Here is a 16,505-nt window from a genome sequence, read left to right on the forward strand (position 1 = left end):
ACAAATGCCATTGTAATTATTACGATAGAAATAAAAGGAGTGGTTTTTGCCCCCGAGCGTTTCCATTTATGTTGGGTTTCCCCAGAGTTCTATAAAATGGCTCTACCCTAAGGGGGCTTCTGTCCTTGCTTGGAAACTTCTGCTTCCAACTATTTCAATTACTCTTTTGCTCTAAATGAAAAAGTTCCTGGAATCTAAATTTGCTTACTTTTATTCAATTTCATGCCCGCTTCACATATTTTAATCAATGTCTATTCAAGCCTCTTCTTATATCCTTCAAGCGCTGCACTCCAAATCAATATGTCATTAATGTAGGCTTCCGCCCCTTCTCTGTCTTTCTGCATTTGTTTTACGCCTTTAAAGGAAAACTTCAGGAGCAGAAGAGAACTTTAATGGGAGCTCTGTGAGTTCATACTAAACAGGTCACCTGTTGAACAGGCAAATCAGTTCGCTAGAGCTTTCTCACGATGGAGAGGCAGGGTGGGTCACTGGAAAGAGCCCGGGCTTGGGAGTCAGAGATCGTGGGTTCTAATCCCACCTCCGCCACTTGTCAGCTGTGTCGCTTTGGGCGGCTCACTTCACTCCTCTGTGCCTCAGTGACCTCATCTGGAAAATGGGGATGAAGAATGTGAGCCCCACATGGACAAACTGATGACCCCGTACCCACCCCGGGACTTAGAACAGTGCTTGGCACATAGTAAGTGCTTAGATGCTATTATTATTCTTATTCTTATACTGACAGAATCCTGAAGCTGCATCTAGAAAGGACCATGACCGAATGGAAAGAGCAAAGGTCTGGGAGGCAGAGGATCTGAGTTCTAATCACAGTTCCACCACTTTTGCGTGACCATGGATGAGCCATTTAACTTCTCAGTGTCTCTGTTGCCTCACCTGTAAAATGGGAATTAAATGCCTCCTCTCCCTCCTATTTAGCTTGTGGGCCCCATGTGGGACAGAGACTGGGTCCAGCCTGATGATCTTGGACCCATCCTAGTGCTTAGTACAGTGCTTGACACAGAGCAAGTGCTTAACATGTATTACAATTATTATTGGAGAGAAAAACTTTGGGCCACAGCAATTTGACCAAAAAAAAAAAGGGCATTTCTTTTGGGACAGGATCAATCAATCAATCGTATTTATTGAGTGCTTACTGTGTGCAAGGTACTCTATTAAGCACTTGGCAGATAAATGGTCTTTGGGATCCAAAAACAATCTCAACCATTCATCCAATCAATCAATCAGTGGGATTTATCGAGTGCAGAGCATTGTATTGTACGGAAGCATTTATATTATGCCGTCGAAGCATTTACTGGGTAATAAGGAAGTCGACTGATCAATCAATCGATCGATGGTATTTATTGAGCACTTACTCTATGCAGAGCACTGTACCAAGAATTGGGAGCATACAATGCAACAGAGTTGGCAGACACCAACCCTACTATCAGAGAGTTTACAATCTAGCAGGGGAGACAGGCAGTCTCAGAAACTGCAGGTAGGGAAAGGAGCAGTGTTTAAGAAATATGGACGTTAGGGGGACTGTAATACACAGGTGATGCAGAAGGTAGGATAGTACGTTGCGGGGAAGAGAGGTTAATCGGGGAAACCTTCCTGGAGGAGATGTGCCTCCTCATGGGACCAAGTCTTAGTAGTGTATTCTCCCAAGTACTTAGAGAAGCAGCGTGGCTCAGTGGAAAGAGCCCGGGCTTCGGAGTCAGAGGTCATGGGTTAGAATCCTGGCTCTGCCACTTGTCAGCTGTGTTACTGTGGGCAAGTCACTTCACTTCTCTGTGCCTCAGTTACCTCATCTGGAAAATGGGGATTAGCTATGAGCCTCAAGTGGGACAACCTGATTGCCCTGTATCTACCCCAGTCCTTAGAACAGTGTTCTGCATATAGTAAGTGCTTAAAAAATACCAGCATTATTATTATTATTGGTGAAGTGTTTCACATACAGGAACCACTCAGTAAATACCTTCGGTTGATTGATTGGTTGATTTCATGGGCTTGGAAGCTGTGGGGAGGCTAGTCTGCTCTTACTAATGAATTCACCCGTTTTGTAGACCCGTCAACTTTTTTTCATGTTAAATTAAGTTTCTCTTTTAAATTTTCTTTTTAAAGGTAATTGTACATTCCGCTGACATTTATTACCGGTATGTAATCCCGAAGCTCAGATTTATAGCTGGTGCCTAACTTCCCCGTGCTTTCAAATACCTCTTGATATTTCTCTCTGACATTTCATTACCTTCCTCTGGCAAGTTATACACTCCTCTAATTAACCTAAATGTTAAACATGTTTGTAATCCCCAAATTACGATCCGATCGCCCTTCACAACAAGGATTTGGACAATTGCTTTCTTCCTTTCAATTGTGCCAGAAAATTACAAAGACTAGGATAGATTATGATTTCCCGAATATGATCACAGCCTGACCTCTAAATGGTCATTTAGTTCTGGTCTAATTTTTATCCCATTATTAAAATGTTACAAAAATTTTGTTCTAGTTCTATTAAATCTGGATCTTTCCCCCATCATCATATCTGCCTTTATAAATCTGTAGCTTGAATAATAATAATAATAATTGTGGAATTTGTTAAGTGGAGTGGAGTGATTACAAGCAGATCAATTGGGTTGGACACAGCCCCTGTCCATGTCTTACTCCCTGTTTTACAGCTAACTGAGACCCAGAGAAATTAAGTTACTTGCCCATGGTCACACAGCATGCAAGTAGTGGAGGCGGAATTAGAACCCACGACCCTCTAATTCCCAGGCCCATGCTCTATCCGTTACGCCATCCTGCTTGTCATCTGCTCTGCCATGCTGCTTCTCTCAAGTGCTTAGTACAGTGCTCTGCACATAGTAAGCCCTCCGTAAATTCCAGTGACTGATCAATTTGATTGTAGCTCTCATTCTCTGGCCCATGGTAAATTGCTCGGCTGGGTGCCACTGGCATTTTCTATCGATCGCTAAATCAGCTGCTTTAATGTTTCCTGTATTACTCTCGCTGGAAGGGAATTATATAAAAATGCTGTGCCTGCTGCAAGAACATGTCTTTTAAAATGCAGAACATCTTCATAGTTAATGACCGCTATCCCAATTTCTGCAATTTAATGTCATTTTCGTTCTTATTGTATCATTTTCTTTACTTGAATCGTCTTGCCAACAAATTCTGCTTAAATCATCTTCCGCTATATCCGTTTTTCTATTGTTCTTCCCCATCAATGACATTTACTTAATTTGTTTGACCAATTTTAATGTTTTGGTTTATCCAAATAATCTACTTCCAGTAATTTCTTTTTGTATGGAGACATTTTTTATGTAAATCTCTAATGAAAGAATCTTCCAACAATCCAGACTTGCAGCTGTTTTAAATTCTTCAGCCTTGTTAAAGCAGCAAAAAATTAGCCTCCGCCTGGCATCTCCCATCATATTTGAATATTCCAATCGATCAATTGTATTTACTCTGTGCCGAACACTGTACTAAGGGCTTAAGAGAGTACAACATAATAGAGTTGATAGACGTGCTTCTTACCCATCCCGAGTTTACAGAGAGACGTTCATATACAGAGATAAATCAATTACGGACATGGATGTAAGCGCTGTGGGGCTGAGAGAGAGGTGAATAAATTGAGCAAATCCACATGCAAGCGTGACACAGAAGTCTCACTGTTCTTTGTGGAAGATAATATCCCTGGAATATTCCAGGTTTTTCAGGTTCTAGTTCCTCCTTTCAGATTCTGATAGATTAGAGCTAATGACCTAATGAGATACTTCCTTTTTCCGTTGTTTAAAATATTGTCAGTCGCTGAGTTCCACCTTCAGAAGCGAGTCCAACTCCTCTATAGAACGTTTTGTGCCCCGTTTCAGATTTAACTTTGAGCTGTTCCATGTCAAACAGATGTTTTTTCCCCCTCTCCAATTTCACAGTTTCTATTTAATTCACCTCCACTCCCAGGTGGTATTGCTTGTCTCTTAATTAAGGTAGGCAACAGAGGTTTCATAAACACAACTAAAGTGTTTATTGACCTGTTCTAAACTATTTACAAGCCAGCTTGTGCTATCGCTCTGTGACTTCGGGTCTATTTCTGGTTCTTTGCTCTTGTATGTTTACCATAGTATCCTATACCTCTTCTTCAAATGCCGTCAAGTCGCTTCCTACCCAGGGCGATCCCATGGAAACACCCTCTTCAGAACAACCCATCTTCTGTCATAAAATCTTTCTGGGATGTGTATCCATAGAGTTATGGATATGAAAGTGGTTTACCATTGCCTTCTCCTGTCCAGTAAAAACTAGAGTCTCTGCCGTTATCTTTGATCAAAGCTTTGATCGCTTGATCATCCGCCTTTGACCCTTTCCCAGGTCGCTGCTGCCCGGCACAGGTGAATCGACTTTGTCTTATTCTTCACCTTCGACCTTCCTGTTACGGGTAGCCCTGTATGGCGGAGCTCTAAACTTCATCAGCGTACGCAATCCTGCCTGCCACGATAAGGCATCGATTTATGATAAGGCATCTATCATCCTGTACCGACCAGTACCAGAGAAGGCATGAGTAGACAACTCCCACAATGGATTATAATTTTATTTCTCCACAAACTCTTTGGCAACCTCTTAGAGACTTGCTGCTCCAAATTCAAGGGGAGGATCTAGTAAAGAACTGGTGACAGGCACATGAGGGTGAAACTAAAAAAATCAGAATGTAGCGTCAAAATGTACCGAGGGAGGTGATGGAACAGAAGGGATTCTCACCTATTTGAAAGGGGAAGCCCACTTGGAAGCAGCTGAGTGCCAAGATCTGTAAGATCAGGCAGAGCTGGATATCTGGGTATTTACGAGCCTTTCGCTCTTTGAGATGAAGCCAAATTTTGAAAAAGCCTGGGCCAAACCTAATGGGTAAATGAACCAAACCGGTTTTCTGCCGTAGTGGTTATAGAATCTTAACGGTCTTAGTACCGGACTCTGTCGGTCAAATTGCTCTGTGATCCCATAGGCTGTTTGATGTGATCCAGGTTAATTTCTGACCCTGGGAATGGAAGCAGCTCTCTTTTGAAGAAAGAGGAAGCGGAAAGTGAAGTGGCTGAGCCATGAACGGTGTGGCGGGGGGTGAAGGTGGAGAAACAGAATGGCAGGTGCGTGATTTGGTTGTGCTTACCAAGGCTCCAGATCGTGGCGCTATCCCATTCCTTGCTTCACCTCCGTTCCACAAGGTCCTTGAAGATGGGAGACAGGTTGAAAGGTGGGCTCTTCTAGCTTTAACCCATCTAACTAGAAGGGGAGAAAGTTGGAAAGATCTGGACTTGCGCACGTGAAGGGTAGAAAAAGACAATTCCTGCTGCTCCCCCGCCATATTGCCAGGGACATCTGTGTGAGTGGAACCACAGGGTCGTGTTGGATAGTTCGATGCTGAGCTGAGATCCTCCCCACCCATTGGCCCAGGTCACTTGCTTCAACTTCCCGCAGACGCTGGGGATTCAATTTCGAATGGAAATCTATCGATCCCATTGCTGGCAGATTGAAGGGCGTGTCAGAGGGGAGACATCTTCATCTCTAGAGAGGGCAAAGCGTGTTCAGCCAAAATGCTATCGATCAGTGAAAGGAGTTCCCTCCAATCAGCCGATGCTGACGGTGCGGAGCTGTAAGATGGGGAAGGGAAAAATGGATTGATCCAAGATGTTAAAAAGGGAAAATTTCCTTCTGAGCAGTGGCCGGAACTCTGTTGGTGGGGGTGGAGGTGGAACGAGAAGTGGGGCACCACAGAGACTTTTGATAAATAAAGGACACCGTTTGAGGCAGCGAAAATTAAGGAAATGCAAAGAAAAAAACACTGAGACAACAGCAGAACCAGCCCCTGGAGGTTGAGTATGGAAGGCAGAGGTTCTGTATGGTACTTGTAAAGATGAAGCAAGAACAGGAATCGACAAGAACAGTGAAAAATGATGTCTCGCTGTTGTCGAAAACCAGCGGGATCCAGAACTTTATTAGCGTGACCCCGAGGGAGAGAGGGGGATGAGTGAGTCTGAGCACGCTGAGAGGTGCAAATAGATGATAGTTGATTTTCAGATTGACAGATCTGTAGAGAAAGATGTAATCTGCACTCGCTGGAATGCCCTTAGCTTTGCCTTGGGATTTGCCAACAAGAGCTTTTACTTGAAAAGGCAAGCTCTCAGTTGCAGAGTTGGGCTTCCAGAAGCCTCTTGAAAGATAATGACCAATGCACTCCCAGTCACAAAAGGGAAAAGCCAGGTGTGAATTGTGTGATCTGTCAGCGTGGCTATCGCAGGGGCTGTTGTGGAGAGCAAATGAGAGCGAGAGGGATGCAGATGAGATGTAGCGGGAATTTGAAGTAGCTGTGAGGACCAGAAGGAAAAGCGACATTGTGGCGGGAGACTGTCACGGGCCTTTCAACACTCTGAGGTTTTCAGAATTATGCCACTCTGTGGACGGTGAAAGAGGTCTGGATGGTGAAGTTGTCCCTGGAGGTGGTTATTGACTGGTTAAATCTTTGGCAGGATTTCTGGTAAGAATGGCTTGTTTGTTCAAGTTACCGTTGTCCTCCCCTTTGAACGCAGTGTGCATTAGCAAGCCTGGACTTCTGGATAATCTCGTTCTCGTCGTTTTGTCTATGACTAGCGTGGCTCCTCATCTCCGTCCCTTCTTACCCTTCCATAACTTCCTTAGCTTTTCAGCTACCCGTCTACCCAGTTGCTTATAGGCCACTTTAACACCTGATAATTTTATTGCCCGAGCAGGAGTCTACGTAGGAATATAGTAGTAATAATAATTATGGTGTCTGTTAAACGCTCACAATGCACGGGGCATTGTACTAAGCGATGGGGTAGATACAGGCTAATCTAGTTGGATATAGTCCCTGTCCCCCATGGAGCTCTCAGTCTGAATCCCCATTTTACAGATGAGGTAAGTGAGGCCCAGAGAAGTAAAGTGACTTGCCCAAGGTCGCACAGCAAGCAAGTGGCAGAGCCGGGATTAGAACCCAGGCCCTCTGACTCCCAGGCCTGTATTCTTTTCATTAGGCCACACTGCTTATATTCGGTATACCATATCCACCTTAGGTGAGTAGAAAACACTCTCACCCCAGTGTTTTTTATGATAATAATAAAAATTGTGGTATTTGTTAAGCACGTACCATGTGCCAGGCACTGTAATAAACCCTGGGGTGGATACAAACCATTTGGGTCGACACAGTCCCTGTCTCACATGGGGCTCACAGTCTCACACCCCATTTTCCATGGGAATGAGTGCCATATTTACAATAAGTATGTGAATAGCAGGGCCTGCTATTGCAGGGAGGGCATAGAGATATTCTCTGCAGCTACATACTGAACCCCCTAACTCTGTTCAGTCCTATCCGTACCTTATTTTAGAGAAGCAGCGTGGCTCAGTGGAAAGAGCCCGGGCTTGGGAGTCAGAGGTCACGGGTTTGAATCCCGATTCCACCACCTGTCAGCTGTGTGACTGTGGGCAAGTCACTTCACTTCTCTGTGCCTCAGTTACCTCATCTGTAAAATGGGGATTAAGACTGTGAGCCTTACGTGGGACAACCTGTCCCCCGATTAGATTGTAAGCCCGTCAAACGGCAGGGACTGTCTCTATCTGTTGCCGACTTGTTCATTCCAAGCGCTTAGTACAGTGCTCTGCACATAGTAAGCGCTCAATAAATACTATTGAATGAATGAATGAACAACCTGAATACCCTGTTTCTACCCCAATGCTTAGAACAGTGCTCTGCGCATAGTAAGCGCTTAACAAATAACAACATTATTATTATTATTTTAGTGTCCATCTCCCCTCCTAGACTGTAAGATCTTTGAAGGTAGGGGTCATATCTATAATAATGTATCTATAATCTATAATATTATATAGATTATCAATATAATCTATGATATTATAATATAATATAATCTATAATATCTATAATCTATTTATTGGGTTGCACTGTCCCAAACACTTAGTACAGAGTAAGTGCCCCAGAAATATTATTGCTTGATTAATTGACATTGCCTGCTCTCACAGAAGGACTCATTAAGAGAGTGTGGTTGGCTTAGTGCGAACCATCACCGCTCCTGGAAAAACAACTCAAGTTCACAGCCTATTGGAAAGAGTGGGGGCCTGGGAGCCGGAGCACCCGGGCTCTAACCCCATCTCTGCCAATTGCTTGCTGCGTGACCTTGGGTGGTTCACTTCATTTCTCTGTGCCTCAGTTTCATCAGCTGTAAAATGGGATTAAATACCTGCTCTCCCTCCTATTTAGACTGTGAGCCGGGGACAGTGTCCAACCTGATTAACTTGTACCTACTCCAGCAACCCAGTGCTTGACAAATAGTGTTTAACAAATATAATAATAATAATGATAATAATAACAATACTGATAGTGGGATGCCTTATCTTCTCACCCAATCCCTGTCCTCCCTCTGACTTTCCCATCACTGTAGACAGCACCACCATCCTTCCTGTCTCATAACCCCATAATTTTGACATCATTCTTGACTCCCCTCTCTCATTCTTAAGCCACATATGCAATCTACCACTAAAATCCTGTTAGTTCACCCTTTACAAAATCACTAAAATCTGCTTTTTCCCCTCTATCCACATTGCTACCACATTAATCCAAGCATTTATCCTCTCCTGCCTCTGATTACTTGCTGACTTCTCCGCTCCGTCTCTCTCTCCACTCAGTTTATACTTCACTCTGTGGCCCAGATCACTTTTCTACAGAAACATTGAGTCCATGTTTCGCCACTCCTCAAGGACCTCCAGCAGTTGCCCATCCACCTCCGCATCAAACAGAAACTCCTTACCATAGGATTTAAAACACTCATTAACCTTGCCCTCTCCTACGTCACCTTGTTGCTCTCCTATTGCAACCCAGCCCTCACACTTAACTCCTCCAGTGGCAACCTACTCACCATACTTCCATCTCGTCTATCTTGCCACTGGCCTCTCACCCGGGTCCCGCCTCTGCCCTGGAATGCTCTCCCTTTTCGTACCTGGCGGACAACTCCTCTCCCCACTGTCAAAGCCTTACTGAAGGCACATCTCCTTCAGGAAGACTTTTCCTTAGTTCTCATTTCTTTTTGTCCCTCTCCCTTCTATGTCACCTTGATTTGCTCTCTTTCATAATAATAATAATAATAATGATAATGTTGGTGTTTGTTAAGCGCTTACTATGTGCAGAGCACTGTTCTAAGATCCAGGGTAATCAGGTTGGCCCACGTGAGGCTCAAAGTCTTCATCCCCATTTTTCCAGATGAGGGCACTGAGGCCCAGAGAAATGAAGTGACTTGCCTAGAGTCACACAGCTGACGAGTGGAGGAGCCGGGATTCGAACCCATGACCTCTGACTCCCAAGCCCAGGCTCTTTCCACTGAGCCACGCTGCTTCTCTATTCATACCCCTTTATTCTCTTTATTCACACCCCCGCACCTCCTGGCAGCCCCACAAGCACTTATGTACATATCTGTAATTTATTTATATTAACGCCAGTCCCCCCTTCTAGACTGTAAGCTTTTTGTGAGAAGGGATTGTTTCTGTTTTTATTGTTGTGTTGTACTCTCCCAACTGGTTAGTACAGTGCTCTGCACACAGTAAGTGCTCAATAAATATGACCGATTGATCCCTTTACTTCTAAGCCCTATGCAAGTAGGTGGCACAGGATAGGGGTTCTAGAGAAGCAGCGTGGCTCAGTGGAAAGAGCACGGGCTTTGGAGTCAGAGGTCACAGGTTCGAATCCCTGCTCGGCCATTTGTCAGCTGTGTGACTTTGGGCAAGTCACTTAACTTCTCGGTGCCTCAGTTACCTCATCTGTAAAATGGGGATTAAGATTGTGAGCCCCAAGTGGGACAACCTGATTCCCCTGTGTCTACCCCCGCGCTTAGAACAGTGCTCGGCACATAGTAAGCGCTTAACAAATACCAACATTATTATTATTGATCAAAAGCAGCAGCAGTGGTGATCAGTAATGCCTGAGGATTCTGAGCAGTTTTTATTAATAATAATAATAATAATGATGATGGCATTTGTTAAGCACTTACTATGTGCCAAGCACTGTTCTAAGCGCTGGGGTAGATACAAGGTAATCAGGCTGCTCCATGTGGGGCTCACATTTTTAGTCCCCATTTTCCAGATGAGGTAACTGAGGCACAGAGACTTGCCCAAAGTCACATAGCTGACAAGTGACAGAGGCAGCATTAGAACCCACAACCTCTGACTCCCAAGCGCTTGCTCCTTCCACTAAGCCATGCTGCTTCCTTTTAGTAATGGACCGTCCCCCCGCCACCCCCCCAGCCTCACGTAGAGAAGGGCCCTGAAAAAGAGGCCTTAAAATTAGGCTGGCTCCCCAAACTCAAGAGACACATCAGAATTTGCACCCTGTTACATCCAGTCATCTTCCCCAGAGAAGGACTGCACTCATAGCTCAGGACAGGACAGGCATGGAATCAACATCCCAGTCCACAGATGCTGGTCATACTTTTCCAAGAAAGGAACATCTCTTGGGTGTTGATTTTGCAACCTTGGTTTCTGGTCTCCCCCATCTGCCTGGTATCTGATGTAAAAATGTGTGGCTAGTAGCAATAGAGAATATGTTCCAAGAAAGACAGAACAACAAATAAAGAGTACAAAGTCTGTAGAAATCTGGACAGACACATCATAGCAGCTCCAAAATCAGCCAAGATGATTGACATAGAAGATTTCAAATAAAAAATCTTCAGACCTCCAGGGATGGACCGGTGAAATAGCAGAAGTCTAATTCCCTTCTGCGCCCATGTCAAACCCCAGCTCTTAATCATCAACGCTTTCGTCCATTTTGCAAATTAGAGGACATCACTGTGGCACTCAAGGTGACCTCGCCATGGCCTAAATGATGATATCCCCTAGATTATGGTATTGTTCATCATTGGAAACTGAAGATATACAGGTGACTGCAGCCACACGAGAAGCTGGATTTTGTGTTCTCAAATTTGAGCCAGCAATGCAACGAATGCATCAAAAAGTGGTATAGGAACCACCAAGAAGAGAAAATACAAAACTTATGGAGAATAAAGAAACCTGCAATATGTTCTCCTGTGTTATCACAACAGCCCAGGGGAACAAGGACTCCCCTGATTCTAGGTAACAACATAAATACCAACTGGGAATGTCCAAAATACCGTCCATCTGGCAGCCGGCGAGACTGCGGAGGTGTCAAGTAGATGCCGTCGATGAGGTTTTGATGAAAGTATTTCAGTTTAAAAAAAGATCTGTGGCAAAGCAACAGATATATCAACTCAGTATCACAATACTTCATGATCCAAACTTCAGGGCCTACAGAGGCGTGTGATGGCTTGCGCGGATCCAGCGAAGCAGACCATTTGACCAGTTGTCTAGCCAAGAAGATATGCTGTTTGCTTCAATCGAGTGCCTTCTACTATCACCAAAGAAGATTCGAAGCCCGCTCTCCATTTTATCTCCTGGAGTTGGGGAGGGGCCCCCTCTCACGGCGATTCTTCAGATTGTCCCCTGAAGTCGGGAGCTGTTTAGAAGCACGTTCCCTTGTCTCAGGAACTGGTCTGGGAAGCAGGGGCTGGATTGGTGGGTCTCCTGAATGGATTCCTGGTAGCCCATTAAGAGCATTGTCCAGTCCAGCAGCTCCCAAGGGACCGTTCTTGGTCACTCATTCCATTAGCTTTCAGCAGCGCCTAGCCAGACCCATGACACCCCCCGGGTGGGGTGCCTGCAGAGTGTTGGGGGGAAGGATGGAGGGGAGGTGGCAGAAGGGGAGAGGCTTAGCTGGGATTGCACCAGCCTGGTTTCTTGCCATTAAGATGAAGAAGCTGCTGCTGCGTCAGCTGTGATGAAAAAGATGATCCAGAACCCCGGGCCGCTGGCAGGGTGCCTTCTCCATAAATCCCCCCGCCCCCATGTTGGAGAGCCGCTCCGGGGGAACAGGAATGCTGGGATTCAGCCTGGCCTGGACGAGGAGCCAGCTGTCGACATGGCGGGGCTGAGGAAGGACAGGTTTGGTTGCATCCCTTCCCTATTGCTATACTTATTGCCCTTCCCAGAGATTATCTGGGTAAGCGAGCGTGACTCTTTGTGTGTGTGCTCAAGAGAAGCAGCGAGAGAGAGGATATCTCTTACCTTGTATCCCCCCCCAAGCACTTAGAACAGTGCTTGGCACATAGTAAGCGCTTAACAAATACAATTATTGCTATTATTATATCTGCGTGGGTCTATCTCTTTCTGCCCATCCTTCATTTTGCCCTTCTGAAGCAGTTTGGTTTAGTGGAAAGAGCACAGGGCCTAGGAATCGGGAGACGTGGGTTCTAACCCTGGCTCTACCACTGAAATGCTGTGTGACATCGGAGAAGTCACTTAGCCTCTCTGGGCCTCAGTTTCCTCCTCTGTAAAAGAGGAATTAGATTTTTCTGAAGAGCTGTTCAATCCATATCACCCCACTCCTCACAAACTTCCAGTGGCTGCCCATTCACCTCTGCATCAAACCACTGGCCTTCCGTCGGCTTTCTCCCTCCTACCATGCCGATCTCCTGGTATAACCCAACCTGTACACTCCACTCCTCTAATACTAATCTATTCTCTGTATCTCGTCTCATATATCCCACCCTGGACACTTGTCCGAGTTCTCTTTTTGGCCTGGGACTCCTTCTGCCTTAGATCTGACAGTAAACCACTCTCCCCACCCTCCAAAACCCTCCTAAAATCACATCTTTTCCATACAGCTTTCCCTGACTAAGCACTCATTTCCCCTATCCTCTCTCCCCTTTGTCAACTATGTTTTTGGTTTATGTACCTCTATGATATTCACAACTCCACACAAAACCTGTGTCCATGTCTTTATATTCTTTTTTCACTATCTATAATTTATTTTAATGTCTGTTTTCCCCTGTAGACTACATGCCTCTTGTGGACAGGGATCATATCTACCAACACACTACCAAATTCAGTGCTCCGCGTGGAATAAGTGCTCAATAAATACCGTTGATTGAGTTGATTGAGAGAACCTGATGGAGGCCCTGAAAGCCAGTGTCAGGAGTTTCTGTTTAATACAAAGGTGAATAGATGGAGCCTTTCGACGAGTGGAGAGATATGTACAGAATGACAACGTAGAAAGATGATCCTTGCAGCAGAATGCAGTACGGACTAAGATGGGAGAGTCTGGATATTGGGACGTCTGTGAAAATGATGATATAGTTGTTAAACCTGGCTAGGATAAGCCCTAAACTAGGGTGGTGGCCGTTGGATAGAGAGGAAATCAAGGAAATCCGGGAAATGCGACGGGATTGGGTGTGATAGTTGGGTCAGAGGGATGGGAATCAAAGACGAGGGTTTCATAAACAGGAAGGATGGTGGTATTGTCAATTGTTCTGGGCAAGTTAGGTGAAGGAGAAGATTGAGCAGGGAAGATGTCTTGAGTTTCTGACATATTGAACATGAGGTATTGATAGGGGCCCCTCTCAGTGTCGCGCCTGGAGAGTTTCCAGTACCCTACCGGTCTCGACTACGGGAGGAAGAGTCAAGCAGAGGCCTACCCCTTCCATTCCTAGCTTGGGCAGTGGTTAGCAAGTGGAAGGCCATTTGCTACAAGTCAAAACTCACCTGTGCTGGGCAGCAGCGGCATGGGAGAGAGTCGAGGGCGGAGACTCAAGTTTACCACGCAGAAGGAGGCAATGGTAGACCACTTCCGTATTTTTACCAAGAAAACTCTATGGTTACACTACCGGAACGATCGCAGAGGTAGAGCGGGGCGTTCTGGGAGAGAGGTGTCCATGGTGTCGCTAGGGATCGGAAACGACTCAACGGGATGAGACGAGACAAATTGGTAGGGCGTCCGTATAGTGACGTCTAGCAGGCGAGAGGAAATGCAAGATTGCAGTTGGCATTATTGGAATGCAAATCCAATATCCTGATTCTTGGAGAGCATTATTTCCACTGGACTAACAGCAGGGTTCTTTGGCAGAAAATGAATGAACGTACAACCGATAGATGCCAACGTTATCTGTTCTCACCTTTCGGCAACTGATTTCGTTTTGGCTTTTGAGTACATTTTCTGGCTAAACCCCATTTCCTAAAATCAGATTACTACTACTTTGGATGGTAGGTGGTCTTTAGTGTCCCTCTACAATTCTAGGGTGTGGAAATGATGGGACCTGTTGCAATTCCTATGAGAACTGTCTTCCGGGACTGTTTAAACTTGATGATTAGCAGATTACATAGTCTCTTAAATGTCATCACACTTACTGGAAAGCACAGGTTGATCGCTGGATTCTCCACTCTGGACCTTTTTGGTTGACTTCAATATATTTCATTTTGAACAAGGATAGGCATGACTAAGGGATCCTGTCATATTACAGAATACAGCATAAAGAAGTACATTACCATAAGGACAGGTTCGGCTACATTTCATCCACTTAGATTATTTTTAACTGGAAGCCATTTTTCTGTACACAAATGGCAATGAAATGATTTGGTTGTTGAATGTAAGCTCCTCTAGACTGTAAGCTACTTGGGGACAGGGAATGTGTCTACAACTCTGTGCATTATATTCATTCATTTATTCAGTTGTATTTATTGAGCGCTTACTGCGTGCAGAGCACTGTCCTGAGCGCTTGGAAAGCGCCATACAGCAATAAAGAGAGACAATTTCTGCCCAAAACAGGCTTACAGTCTAAAGGAATCGAATTTATTGAGTGCTTACTGTACTTCCCCAAGCACTTGATACAGTACTCTGCACACAGTAAGTGCTCAATAAATACTATTGATTGATTGATTCAGGTTAGTTACAAGATACCTGCATTAAAGTCAGCTGATATCATTAATATATATATTATTAAAATATGCATATATATCAGCTGACTTTAATCCCGGTATCTTGCAAGTAGGCTGAATCAATCAATATATAGAGAAATACATATATGTATCCCTTTATATACTGATTCTCAGTTTTTAAGATGCTCCAGCTGTTGAAATCATATCCGTGTGTGTTTGTTTGTGTGTTAGGGTGCCCAAAGTAGCAGTTGGATAGCTGGCTTTCCCTACTGCATTGTGTGCACATAAAAGTAATTCCTGATAGCACTCATCTTTCTGCTCTTGCCTCTGCTTTGGAACCTTATACTTGGTATCTTTGTCAGTAAAATTTCACTCAGACAGAGCAACCTCTCTCCTGATTGCTGCCCAGAAGCTGCTGCTGTGGTGGTATTGAAGCCATCCCCTGCTGTCATATTGTTTGAGGTTGTTTCACTATGTGTTGAAATGGTTTATTCTGCACTCTTGCTTTGTGTGTGGCCCGTTCCATTCAGCACAGAGTAGTTACTTGGGTATCCCGCTTCATCGGTCTGCCTCACATAGCCCATCCAGTGGAGTTGTATTTCTGTGGTGTCATTTTGTTGCTAGTGATCTGACAGCATTTCAGGGCTTCATTATAGGCAGTCATGTCCTGCCAGTTGATGCTGAGTCTGGTTCCCGGAATACTCAAGTGGGACTAGAAGTTTGATTAAAATATGTGATGAAATGTCCTTCTTTTCCTGGTTCAGCTTCGTTTAGAAGACCCACCTTAGAAAGTAAATCTATTTTCTCTCCTGCTGGGCTCATTTATCGCTTTCCATTATCCAACATTGATTTGCTTTCCTGGGTCTGGAATGAGGCTAAGAAACATGTGGCTGTCTGTGAATTTTGTGACACTTGAATGAATAGCCATTGTGACTTTAATTTCTCTGAAATGGAGTGGCAAATTGAAAAAGAGAACAAAGATAAATATTTGGGATTCAGAGGGTCATTTCTAAGAAAACTAGGCTAGTTCTGAGGAAGGTGATGTTTGAGCTCTCATATGGTGTTATTATCAACAGTATTAATCAAGTCTTTACAATGGACCGAGCAGTTTACCAGTCCTTGGGCCACCCAAGATATGAAGAATGGCGGGATCCCAATCTTTGAAGCGTTTATAATCGAGTGGGGGAGACAAGTAGACCAACAATAATGAGAAGTATATGAGAACAGATAAGAAAATCCAAGTGAATGGTGTGGCCTAGTGGATAGAGCTTAGGCCTTGGAGTCAGAAGGACCTGAGTTCTAATCCAAGCTCGACCATTTTTCTGGTGGTACTGCTTGGGCAAGTCACTTAACATTCTCAGTTACCTCAGCGGTAAAATGGAGATCAAGACCGTGAGCCTCAGAGGGCTCAGGGACCTGTGTTCAACCTGATTAGTTTGTCTCTTCCCCAGCGCTTAGTACAGTTCCTAGCACTTAGTAAGTACTTAACAAATTCCATTAAAAATGGATAATTAATAAATGAAATTATATAGAAGCACACTCACACACACCTATTTGTATGCCTATATTTATGTAACTTCTGAGGCAGCTGAATCAAAGACCTGCTCCCTCCCACAACTGATGTTAATTGGGCTTTCCAAGTACTTAGTACAGTGCTCTGCACCCAGTAGGTGCTCAATAAGTACAATTGAATGAATGAATGAACTGGTTTGAAACTCTCCACCTGCTCT

The 16,505-nt window shown here is 44.5% G+C and overlaps 1 protein-coding gene across 1 annotated transcript in view; it reads left to right on the plus strand.

Annotated features, from left to right (window-relative positions):
* TPH2 (tryptophan hydroxylase 2) overlaps positions 1–16,505 on the plus strand; it is a 118,195-nt gene that overhangs the window by 29,585 nt on the left and 72,105 nt on the right. The gene's annotated exons all lie outside the window — the stretch shown is intronic.

This window comes from Ornithorhynchus anatinus, chromosome 14 (assembly GCF_004115215.2).
Source record: "Ornithorhynchus anatinus isolate Pmale09 chromosome 14, mOrnAna1.pri.v4, whole genome shotgun sequence".
Taxonomy (NCBI): Eukaryota; Metazoa; Chordata; class Mammalia; order Monotremata; family Ornithorhynchidae; genus Ornithorhynchus; species Ornithorhynchus anatinus.